Here is a 12,675-nt window from a genome sequence, read left to right on the forward strand (position 1 = left end):
TAGTTCTCTCCCTTATAGGTCCCTTAAATAGGGGCACGAAGCAAACACGCTGCGTGCCATTTTTCACACTGCCATGCATGAGTATCATATACCCTTTTGCTTATGTTCGGTAAATATTGTCATACTGTGCACATTCCCGCATTGTGTCTTTTGCATAGGCATTGCATATGGGTTCTGTCTTGATCCCTACTGTAAACAAACCAACGGAGGGTCCGTGTCGCCTTCTTAAAAACGTGCGTTGGGGCATTTCGCTACCCCTAGACATCGTATCTAAGAAGGGGACAAATTCCCCGGACCCCCGCATTCCTAGATTGCATCTGTGTCATATGCATTCCATCATGCATTCATCCATCCCACCCATGAGGTATCCGAGTTTTGATTTGCACCAGCTTTTGTCTCACTTTAGTAAGCATGGGAACAAATCAAACCGGCAAGAGGTTCTACCAAGTCAAGGTCAAAAGCCTAGATACCACCAGCATCAAGGAATTAGGGCGGTTGATGGAACCCCTCCAAATGCAAGCCTTCTGCAAGACTTACGGAAAGATCTTAGAGTTGACCATAGCAGAGGTGTCCATAGAAGCCATTGCATCACTTACCCAATACTACGACCAGCCCTTGAGATGCTTCACATTCGGGGACTTCCAATTAGTACCAACCATTGAAGAATTTGAGGAAATTCTAGGATGTCCTCTCGGGGGAAGGAAACCATATCTTTCCTCCGGGTGTCTCCCCTCTTTGAGCAGAATTGCAACTGTGGTCAAGGATTCAGCCAGAGGTTTGGACCGCATAAAACAGACTCGGAACGGCATAGCGGGCCTGCCACAGAAGTACCTAGAAGACAAGGCGAGGGGTATGGCCAATCAAGGAGACTGGGTCCCGTTTATGGATGTGTTAGCTTTGCTAATTTTCGGGGTTGTCCTCTTTCCAAATGTGGATGGTTTGGTAGACCTAGCAGCAATCGACGCTTTCCTTGCCTACCACCATAGCAAGGAAAGTCCGGTGGTAGCTGTCTTGGCAGATCTGTTTGACACATTTGACCAAAGGTGCGAGAAGAGTAGCGCACGGATCATCTGTTGCTTACCCGCCCTCTGTGTTGGGTTGGTTTCACACTTGTTCCAACAAGACACGAGACATCCATGTCCGCTCCTGAGCCATCACTCGTGTACTGAAAAGAGGAGAATGGATTGGGACCAGCTCTTGGCCGGGATAGGAAGTAGAACAATCAGTTGGTTCCCCCGATGGAAGGAAGGAAAAGAAGGAGTCCTTTTCTCATGTGGAAGATACCCAAACATTCCGCTGGTAGGAACGAGGGGTTGTATTAATTACAATCCCACGCTCGCTATAAGACAACTAGGGTACCCCATGAGGGGAGCACCGACGGAAGAAAGCATGTCTCCTTTCCTTGTGAGGGATCTCGGCGCACAAAATTCCAAGACTATACAAAGAATCCATAAGGCATGGGAAACCCCGTTAAGGAAAGATCAAGAGCTTAGAGGCATTCGTAATGGCATCATTGGTGGGTACCACGAATGGCTGAAAGTTCGCATACGAGGTTTAGATTGGCTCGCCAAGTTAAAAGTCGTCAGCGAAGAGAATTGTGAAGCACCGGAAGAGGACGAGGAAGTCCAAGCTCTCAAGAGCGAGTTAGGAAAGGCAAAACTCGCCAAGGAGAAGTTCAAGTTGGCTGCTACACACGTTCGGAAGGAGTGTGCCGGGTTACGAGAAGAGAATGCAATTACCGCAAGAGCCCTTGAACGAGAGACCAAGAGGGCTCGCAAGGAAGAGTATGGCCGGAACAAATTTCGCGGAGCTCTATGGTGTAGCAATAGTGAACTCAAGTTGCGAAGGGAAGAAAGGGACCAGTCGCGAGCACATAGCATGGTTCTGAAAGAGGAGTTGATGGCTTGTTCAAGGTCCAAAAGAAGCTTGTCTCAGCGTTTATGCGAGACAGAGACCAACATGTTAGCTATCATCGCCAAGTACGAAGAAGAGTTAGGTCTAGCCACGGCCCACGAGCATAGAATCGCGGATGAGTATGCTCAAGTATATGCGGAAAAAGAGGCTAGAGGAAGGGTGATCGACTCTTTACACCAAGAGGCAACCATGTGGATGGATCGGTTTGCTCTTACCTTGAACGGGAGTCAAGAACTTCCCCGATTGTTAGCCAAGGCCAAGGCGATGGCAGACACCTACTCCGCCCCCGAAGAGATTCATGGGCTTCTCGGCTATTGTCAGCATATGATAGACTTAATGGCCCACATAATTAGAAATCGTTAGGAAACTTGTATGGTCTCTCAGACCTTGACTAGATATGACTTCCTTTTTGAAATAAAATGAGTTGGTCCCATGTTTCTACTCCAAAAAGCTTGTGCAAATCAAATCACTCCTACATTTTATCTCTAGCATGCATTGTATGTTGGTCTCGTCCTTTGTCACGGGAAGCCGGAAGGTCCATATCACCTTCTTAATTGTACACATGGGGCACTGCGCCCCCAAATGCACAAGTAAGAAGAGATAATTTTCCGGGCTCTCGTGTCCGTAAAATGCATTCATATCATGCATCGCATAAGCATCTCTTCATAACATCATAATGGACATATCCTGCATTTGTCCGTTATCATATTCCAGCCTCACATTTTGCATGAGTCATGGCATCATCATGCATATGCGTTCAACAAACTTTTTGATCTGCAAAATTGCATACCATTTGTTTTCATGTTTGCTCATCCTTGCGTTTTCCTCTACAAAACAAAAACAAAAAAGGGGGAAGCGTGAAACTTCACACTACATTCTTAGTTTCATGTGTTAGGCACCACGAGCCAACCATGTTGGGATCATAAACCCGTTTCACTCAAAAACAAAATAATTGAACATGGTACCTAATGCATGGTTAACTAGGAAATGGTGTTTCTTCGGGCATCTCAATTTCATAATTACATTTTCCATGCATAAGCTTAAAGTATGCCCGAGTCATTCATCCCTATGAGATGTTGTTGAAGTATTGGTGATCAGAATTGCCATTCCTTGGATTATAGGGTTGAACCAAGCTCATGCTTTTACAAAAAGGTTCATCAAGTCAAGTTGAAATATGGAAGTAACCGTCTTGCAAAATTGGGGCAAAAGATGAATCGAGTCACATCACTGCTTCGTCTACTGCCAAACATATTTAGGATTATTGATGTCCTTGTTACTTCCAGTTTCACCTGTCATGGACCATGTTGAAAATCTAAATTGATTCAACCTCATATCTTGCGTAAAAATTCGCAATCTTCAACTGTACATCATTCGCATACATCCATGCTTTTCATTGGTTGCATTGCTCATTGCATTCTTTCCTTAAAAAATAAAATAAAATAAAATAAAATGAACTTAATCATTGTTATAAAAAAAAAAAAAAAACACGCTTTACGGCGCCCTTACCGAACTCGTGCTAGAGCTAGAGTAATGGGTGAAGCAGAGGAGGTGCAAGAGAAGATGAAGGCCGACATGGAAGCCATGAAAGAGAAAATGGCCACAATGATGGAGGCCATGATGAGCGTGAAGAAGATAATGGAAGCCAATGCGGTTGCAATTGCCGCTATTAGCGCTGTCGCTAAGGTGAACCCGATGCTCCCATCTAGCCTCAAGCAAATGAATCATCCAACCTCAAATATGTTAGGCAAAGATTTGGGAAGTACGGACGACCCCATGATGTGCAAATTCAAAACAAGCACGCCTTCCCATCATATGGCTTGCCTCCCAACTATACACCACCCAATGTGGCGTACACTCTCAATGAAAATCTCAATAACTCCACTCCGATACTCATTGAGAACCAATAACCTCATCAGGCACATATCTCTCAAACCATGGGGGAGACACATGAAATTCCCCACCACAATCTAGCTGACTTCGAGCCTTGGCTCGGATATGCCACTGAAAGGTAAGCAGTTGGTGGTATACCCTTTGAAAACACTTTGGAGAGACCTCAGTTTCGCTCACAACCATAACCATTGCATTTTGCGGTGGGAAGAGCCCCTCCTGCTATGGCCGAAAAGGGAAAGACGGATCATCTAAAGGAAAGGCTCAGGGCCATTGAAGGAGGTGAAGGTTATGCCTTTGCTAACCTAGAAAAGTTGTTCCTAATACCCAAACATGGTCATTCCCAAGTTCAAGGTGCTGGACTTTGACAAGTACAAGGGGACTACTTGTCCCAAGAACCATCTAAAGATGTATTGTCAGAAGATGGGGGAATACGCAAAAGATGAGGAATTGTTGATACATTCCTTCCATGAAAGTCTTACTGGGGTAGCTGTTACCTGGTACACTAACTTGGAACCTTCCCGAGCCCATTCTTGGAAGGACCTAATGGTTGCCTTTGTTAGGCAGTATTAGTACAATTTTGATATGGTTCTGGATAGGATGCAATTACAGAACATTTGCAAAAAGGGGGACGGATCTTTCAAAGAACACGCCCAAAAGGTGGAGGGATCTGGCGGCCCAAGTGGTACCCCCAATGATGGAAAGGGAGACGATAATCGTGATGGTAGACACATTATCGATACTCTACTATGAAAAGATGGTGGGTTACACACCTTCAAGTTTTACAGATTTGGTCTTCGCCAGCAAAAAGATCGAAGTGGATCCGAAAAGAGGCAAATTTGATCATCCTACTAGGACGACTGAGAAAACTGGGGCAAATGAAGAGGGTGAGAAAGAGGGAGAAACCCATGCTGTGACTGCCATTCCTATACGGCCAAGTTTCCCACCAACCCAACAATGTCATTACTCAGCCAATAACAAACCTCCTCTTTACCCACCACCCAGTTATCCACAAAGGCCATCCCTAAATCTACCACAAAGTCTGTCTACCGCACTTCCAATGACGAACACCACCTTTAGCACAAACCAAAAACACCAACCAAGAAGTGAATTTTGCAGCGAGAAAGCCTGTAGAATTCACCCCAATTCCAGTGTCCTATGCTGACTTGCTCCCATATCTACTTGATAATTCAATGGTAGCCATAACCCTAGCCAAGGTTCATCAACCTCCATTTATCCGAGAATACGACTCGAACGCAACGTGTGCTTGTCACGGAGAAGCCCCGGGGCGTTCCATTGAGCATGGTAGGGCTCTGAAGCGTAAGGTGCAAGGTCTAATTGATACGGGCTGGCTGAAATTTGAGGAGAATTGCGTGTAAATCCTGACATTGACAAGAGATGCCACACATGGGGCAATTTTGAAAGCTGTTGTTAGGTGTCCCTAATGACTCATCAGGGTTTCCAAGTTTATGCCATTATTGTAAACCACAGCTACAATGTTAAATGAAATGGATAAAGTTGATATCTTTGTCCCTCATCCTCTCACAAACGCATGTTTGCTTATTCAACTTTCACCGGAATGTGGGTGTAAGCCATTGGTCTGTTTGCTCAAGCAACCTGCGCTCCTGAGTGTTGACTTCCAAGACCGTTCAATCAGAGATTACTCATCTTGCACGTTGGTGGGGGTGCTGTAAAACAACGAGCAAAGTTCAAAACAGATAAGTTTCAAAATAAAGAATAAGTTTCAAAACAAGGAAAAAAAAATAAAAAGGCATTTGATTGACTGTGTTTTCAAGTAAAAATATAGACGTTCATGTGACCTCATTTTGTCTTTTTAGAGAGAAGTGAGTTATCAAGAATAGGATGTTGGACAAATGGCCTCGGTTACCTTAAGAAAAAAGGGGGGTTGAATTAAGATGCAAAGACTATTCCCTAATTGAACTATCAATGCACACAGGGATAACCCTTCCCTTGTGTTCAAGAATCCTCTACTACAAGAGACCCACAGTCTCTTAATCCCTTTTCAGAAATAAGAAGAAGAAATCTCTCTTAAAAGGGATAGATTGTACAATGAAGACCAATCAAAATTCATTATTGAATATGCAAGTGGTTGACCAAGGAATCTTTTTGAGAGGATAAGACATTTCAGTTCAGAAAAACTCTTGATCTTTCGAGAGGATAAAACTGTTTGGGCAATGAAAACTCTCTTTAAAACATTTGAATGGCCGTTCATAAAACATTTGAATAGATATGTCTCTTGGAAATTATTTTCTGAAAATCCCCTCTGGTAATCAATTACAAGACTTACGTAATCGATTACAGGTTTTAAAAATTTGAATAAAAACATTTTTAACTACTGGTAATCGATTACCAGAGAGCAAATCTCAAATTGAAATGATAGAATTCTTTGGTCAAACCTTTGTTTGTTTCAATTTGGAAACTTCTTCCTAAAGATTCTAAAGAGATCAACTTGATCATATATCTTGATTTTCTTGGATAAAACTTAGAAGCACTTGATCCTTTAGCATCATCAAGACATCAAAACATCTTGCTTCTACCTAGGAGTCATTTGACTTAATCCATCAACTGAAAGATCCTTCAATTATTTCTCGTCCTTGGAAAATTCTTTTTGCAAGAATCAACTGCTTCTTTCATTCTTCCTCACTATGAGGTCGTGAAAACAAGACAACGATTGGTACCTCAAAGCCTTACACTGGGGCAATGAGGGGCACCGTGCATGAGCCTCAAGCGAACCTAGGGGCAGATTAGAAGTTCTCACCCAATAGGTTCCCTCCTACAAGGTCATGACGAAAGACAACGATTGGTACCTCAAAGCCTTACACTGGGGCAATGAGGGGCACCGTGCATGAGCCTCAAGTGAACATAGGAGCCCATCAACAGTTCTCACCCATCGATGTTTTTAACAAAAAAAAAGGGGGAGACAAACCCTAGGGTTTCAATGGATTGATCAAACATCAAACGACTCCATTGCCGTCACTCCAAAATGGTCAAGTGACTAAATCAAACAGAACACACACTCTGAGGGAGTTCCCGGAGAGATTTGCAAAAAGATAGGATGAGGTTGCATGAATTATCACCTCTTTCAAAAGGACAGTCAATCTGTGTTTTCCAAAAAAATTAAATCAAAATCAAAATCACAAAATAGAGAAAGAATGCCATGAACATTGTACAACTTTCCATTACATTGCATTGTTTCATATGAAGTCTGCATTTACCAAAATTTCACGACAAAGGTTGCATGCATCTGCATCCCCAAAAATTATGTTAACTGCATAGATTTCCTACATCTAATGTCCAAATCTTGTGGATTTCGGATGACCGGCCCTCTCGATGAGTCGATCTCTTGCTTTCTCATAAGGGTGGACCCTTGGGTACTTGTACCTATCACTTTTAGAGGACTACACGTCCTCGCCAACAGAGGGCTGCACGCCCTCACCTCCAGAGGACTACATGTCCTCGCCTTGAGAGGGCTACACGCCCTCACCTTGGGTACAGTTACCCTCACCGTTGAGAGGACTACACGTCCTCGCCTTGAGAGGACTACACGTCCTCACCATCAGAGGGCTGCACGCCCTCACCTCCAGAGGACTACATGTCCTCGCCTTGAGAGGGCTGCACGCCCTCACCTTGGGTACTAGTTACCCTCAACGTCAGAGGACTACACGTCCTCGCCTTGAGAGGACTACACGTCCTCACCATCAGAGGGCTGCACGCCCTCACCTCCAGAGGACTACATGTCCTCGCCTTGAGAGGGCTACACGCCCTCACCTTGGGTACTAGTTACCCTCACCGTCAGAGGACTACAGGTCCTCGCCTTGAGAGGACTACACGTCCTCAGCACCAGAGGGCTGCACGCCCTCACCTCCAGAGGACTATAAGTCCTCGCCTTGAGAGGGCTACACGCCTTCACCTTGGGTACTAGTTACCCTCACCGTTGAGAGGACTACACGTCCTCGCCTTGAGAGGACTACACGTCCTCACCATCAGAGGGCTGCACGCCCTCACCTCCAGAGGACTAAGTCCTCGCCTTGAGAGGGCTACACGCCCTCACCTTGGGTACTAGTTACCCTCAACGTCAGAGGACTACACGTCCTCGCCTTGAGAGGACTACACGTCCTCACCATCAGAGGGCTGCACGCCCTTACCTCCAGAGGACTACATGTCCTCGCCTTGAGAGGGCTACACGCCCTCACCTTGGGTACTACTTACCCTCACCGTCAGAGGACTACACGTCCTCGCCTTTGTAGGGCTACACGCCCTCACCTTCAGAGGACTACACGTCCTCACCTTTAGAGGACTACACGTCCTCGCCATCAGAGGACTACATGTTCCCCATTTTCAAAGGGGGGCATGCCCTCACCTTTAGAGGATTGCACGTCCTTGCCATCATAGGACTACACTCCCTCGCCTTCGAAAGGCGACACGTCCTGAACTTCAGAGGGCTACACGCCCTCGCCTTTAGAGGACTACACGTCCTCACTTTCAGTGGGCTCCATATCCACACCTTAAGATAATTTAAGGTCCTCTGTCCTTAAATGCTTAACCGAGACTTGCACTTCCGGTTAAGGGGCCAGTAGTTTCCTTTTAACGGTTCCTGGGCCACCCCCTGATATTGGAGGAGGGCCAACTGTGCGAGCACAACCAGAGAGGGAGGCTATTACACAGCTACTATGCATACCGGGGCAAGATTTCATTCGTGCCGCTGTAAAGAGACGAGTGCGGATCATGCGCGCCAACATGACCACTCTTACACAGATATAGATGACATTGCTACTTAGCAACATTCTGCCCAGCGACCGCAACGCCAATCTCCCCCTGCAAAAGTATCAGTTGGTCTGTGTCGTCCCGACATGGGTAAGTATGCATATAGTTCAACTGATTTCTGATACCATCTATTGTTTGCAGGGATCGCACCCACAAGACACCCAGTGGACCCAGAAAAGTCCAACAGGGCCCTGGGGTTTCTAGCTCTGGTTACGGGCCTCTATCAGTCCTACGGGGTGCCCGTACCCCCCGGCAAGGTCACGTCATCATAGGTAAGTATGCACATCGCTCAACTGATTTCTGATTTCATCTATTGTTTGCAGGGATCGCGACTGCAAGACACCTAGTGGACCCGAAGAAGTCCAACAGAGTCTTGGAATTGTCAAGCTCTAATTACGGGTCTCTGTCAGTTCTACGGAGTACCTGTCACCTCCAGCAAGGGCATCAGGCCCCCTACTAATCGAGCTTTCATCAAGAAGTACTGCACCCCAGACAGGCGCAGGGCGAAACACCACAGCAGCATTGGGATGGTCGGCAGCGGGAAACAGACGCACCGCCATCACCTCTAGAGTTCACCTCTGCTCATCCACAAAAAGGTTTGAGTATTGCCTACACAACATGGCCGACCAGCAGGCTACCAAGTCCAAAGCCAAAGGTAAGCAAAGTACTAGGTCAGTGACTGACAAGTCATAACGCGTCCAGCTAAAGACATTAAAGAAGCGCTGCTAGGAGGCAACCTAGTACCTTTTGAATCTATGCTTGTTATTTGATCACTTTTTATAGTAGGACGCACCTAGTTGCTCATGATCCTGGGGATTTAAATAAAACAAGCACAAGCTCGGAAGGTAGTCATACCTCACAAAATATATATATGTATGTTTAGGTAGTGAAAATACCTTAGATATGCATGTATGTAAAAAAAAAAAAAAAAAAAAAAAACACTTCACAAAATATATATGTATGTTTAGGTAGAAAGATACCTTAGATATGCATGTATGTAAACAAAAAAAAAAAACACTTCACAAAATATATATGTATGTTTAGGTAGAAAGATACCTTAGATATGCATGTATGTAAACAAAAAAACACTTCACAAAAATATATGTATGTTTAGGTAGAAAGATACCTTAGATATGCATGTATGTAAACAAAAAAATACTTCACAAAATATATATATGTATGTTTAGGTAGAGAAAATACCTTAGATATGCATGTATGTAAACAAAAAAAGATACCTCACAAAATATATATATGTATGTTTAGGTAGCAAGATACCTTGGATATGCATGTATATAGCAAAAATACCTCACAAAAATATGCACATGTTTAGGTAGCAAAATACCTCATGAAAAAAAAAAAAGAAGAAAAAAAAAAACACAAACAAGAAAAAGAAATAAACAAATGATAATGAAAAAAAAAAGGGAGAAAAAAGGAAAATAAGTTGTCAAGCTGAAAAACCAACATGCTTTTGAAAAGAGATGACTTCCAACTTTTCTTTGAAAAAAAAATTCACTGATCATAACTAGTTTTTGAAAAAAATGTGTATACACCTGAAGGGTGAATGCTGTGAAGATTTTCCCAGACGCCCGAAATGGACTCGGATGAATGCCCAAATTGATAAAAGAACATATTTTGGAAACATTGGGTTGATTAAAATAGAGGAAATGAATCCTGAACCCTAGCATCACATGACCATAAAGATTTGACACTTGAGTGTCCGCATAGGTGCATGCATGACCAGTTTTGCATAAAATTTCCAAATCATCATTTTTGCATTTTGTGTCATGGAAATAATGTAAGGCAACCCTTTTATCCTTGAGCCAAACCAAACCCCGACATGTATCATGTCTAGCCATTCTACAAACCTTGAGCTAAAATCCTGACTCACCATAATCCTTACCCTCGGAAGCAAAAAGAAAGAGAAAGGAAATTCCCAATCAAAGAGTGGGAGAAAGCAAAAAGAAGAGAAAGGAAATTCCCAATCAAAGAATGGGAGAAAGCAAAAAGAAAAGAAAGGAAATTCCCAATCAAAGAGTGGGAGAAAGCAAAAAGAAAAGAAAGGAAATTCCCAATCAAAGAGTGGGAGAAAGCAAAAGGAAAAGAAAGAAAATTCCCAATCAAAGAATGGGAGAAAGAAAAAAAAAGGGGAGAAAAGAAGGAAAGAAAGCTCCTGATCAAGGATCGAAAGAAAACAGAAGAAATGTGCAGAGAGGTCTTTGGACCGGACAATATCTGAACAATACAGAATTGTCACCAAATGAACAAAAAAGGGAAGGAAAGGAAACCACGACCTAAAATGGTCTTCTCCCTTTAATTACCAACCAAAATCCCGTGCGCTAGCGACCCTTTTTTCTCGCCCCGCACTAAACAAAAAAAAAACAGAAAAAGAAAAAGCCAGGAAAATCAAAAGCCAAAAACACACAAAAGCCGAAAGAAGAAACCACCAAAAGAACCCATTCCCAAGGGAAGCCCTATTGATCCATGATCACGCGTGTAATTTTTGATTTGATAGGAAATAATTTGCAAAGTCAAGTCATGACATATCTATGGTTCGGAATTAGGATGAAACACTTACCTGTGCGAGATTGATACACTTTGAGTGGATTTCTTCTATTTTTGTCGGACCCAGTGTTTCCTCTAAATGATCATTTAGAAACGAAATGCTAACATCCAAAATCTCATTTATGGTTATGGGAGATTTCATCAGCAGACTCTCCTTCCCTGGTAGACGCATTGTTTTTCACTCAAAAAAAAAAGCATATGCTGCTCTAAATCAGTTGGAATATTTGTCTCTTTGCTAAAGCATGTTTGCATTTTAGTGGAGAAAACACCGAGACTTTTTCAAGTCTCACAAGTTATCCAGAACTACGTAGGTCTGAGTTCCTCATGGGAGGATACGTAGGAGCAAGAGCCTCGCTTTTGTCGACCACACTACCTTTAGTTATCCAGAACTACGTAGGTCTGAGTTCCTCATTGGAGGATACGTAGGAGCAAGAGCCTCGCTTTTGTCGACCACACCGCCTTTTGTCGCCATGACTCAAGAGCTGATACGCGGAGATACCTTATGGTTATTCGCACCCTTTTGTCATCCAGAGGCGGCGGGCCCGATGACAAGCAGAGACCAAGTTTGGTCATTCTGCACCCATGATACGCGGAGATACCTTATGGTTATTCGCACCCTTTTGTCATCCAGAGGCGGCGGGCCCGATGACAAGCAGAGACCAAGTTTGGTCATTCTGCACCCATGATACGCGGAGATACCTTATGGTTATTCGCACCCTTTTGTCATCCAGAGGCGGCGGGCCCGATGACAAGCAGAGACCAAGTTTGGTCATTCTGCACCCATGATACGCGGAGATACCTTATGGTTATTCGCACCCTTTTGTCATCCAGAGGCGGCGGGCCCGATGACAAGCAGAGACCAAGTTTGGTCATTCTGCACCCATGATACGCGGAGATACCTTATGGTTATTCGCACCCTTTTGTCATCCAGAGGCGGCGGGCCCGATGACAAGCAGAGACCAAGTTTGGTCATTCTGCACCCATGATACGCGGAGATACCTTATGGTTATTCGCACCCTTTTGTCATCCAGAGGCGGCGGGCCCGATGACAAGCAGAGACCAAGTTTGGTCATTCTGCACCCATGATACGCGGAGATACCTTATGGTTATTCGCACCCTTTTGTCATCCAGAGGCGGCGGGCCCGATGACAAGCAGAGACCAAGTTTGGTCATTCTGCACCCATGATACGCGGAGATACCTTATGGTTATTCGCACCCATTCTTTTGCTATCTGTAAGACAGAACGCTTGATAGCATGCAGGGGCTGACACAGTCTTCTGCACCTTTTGTTCCTCCGGGAACAACAAAGTCATTTACATGCGGAAATTTCATGGTCGCCCGCGACTCTCGTCAACCGAGAGGAGCGAAATTAGTGTCATACACTGATTTTCGGGGACCTTTGCTTGATGACATGCGACCATTCTTTGGTCCTTGTGAGGTGCTTGGCACCCATCATTAGGCAATTTATGAAATTCCAGGACATGCCCGAAAAAACCAAAAAGATGTTGATGCACAATCCGTAAGTTT

The sequence above is a fragment of the Glycine soja genome, chromosome 8, assembly GCF_004193775.1.
Source record: "Glycine soja cultivar W05 chromosome 8, ASM419377v2, whole genome shotgun sequence".
NCBI lineage: Eukaryota > Viridiplantae > Streptophyta > Magnoliopsida > Fabales > Fabaceae > Glycine > Glycine soja.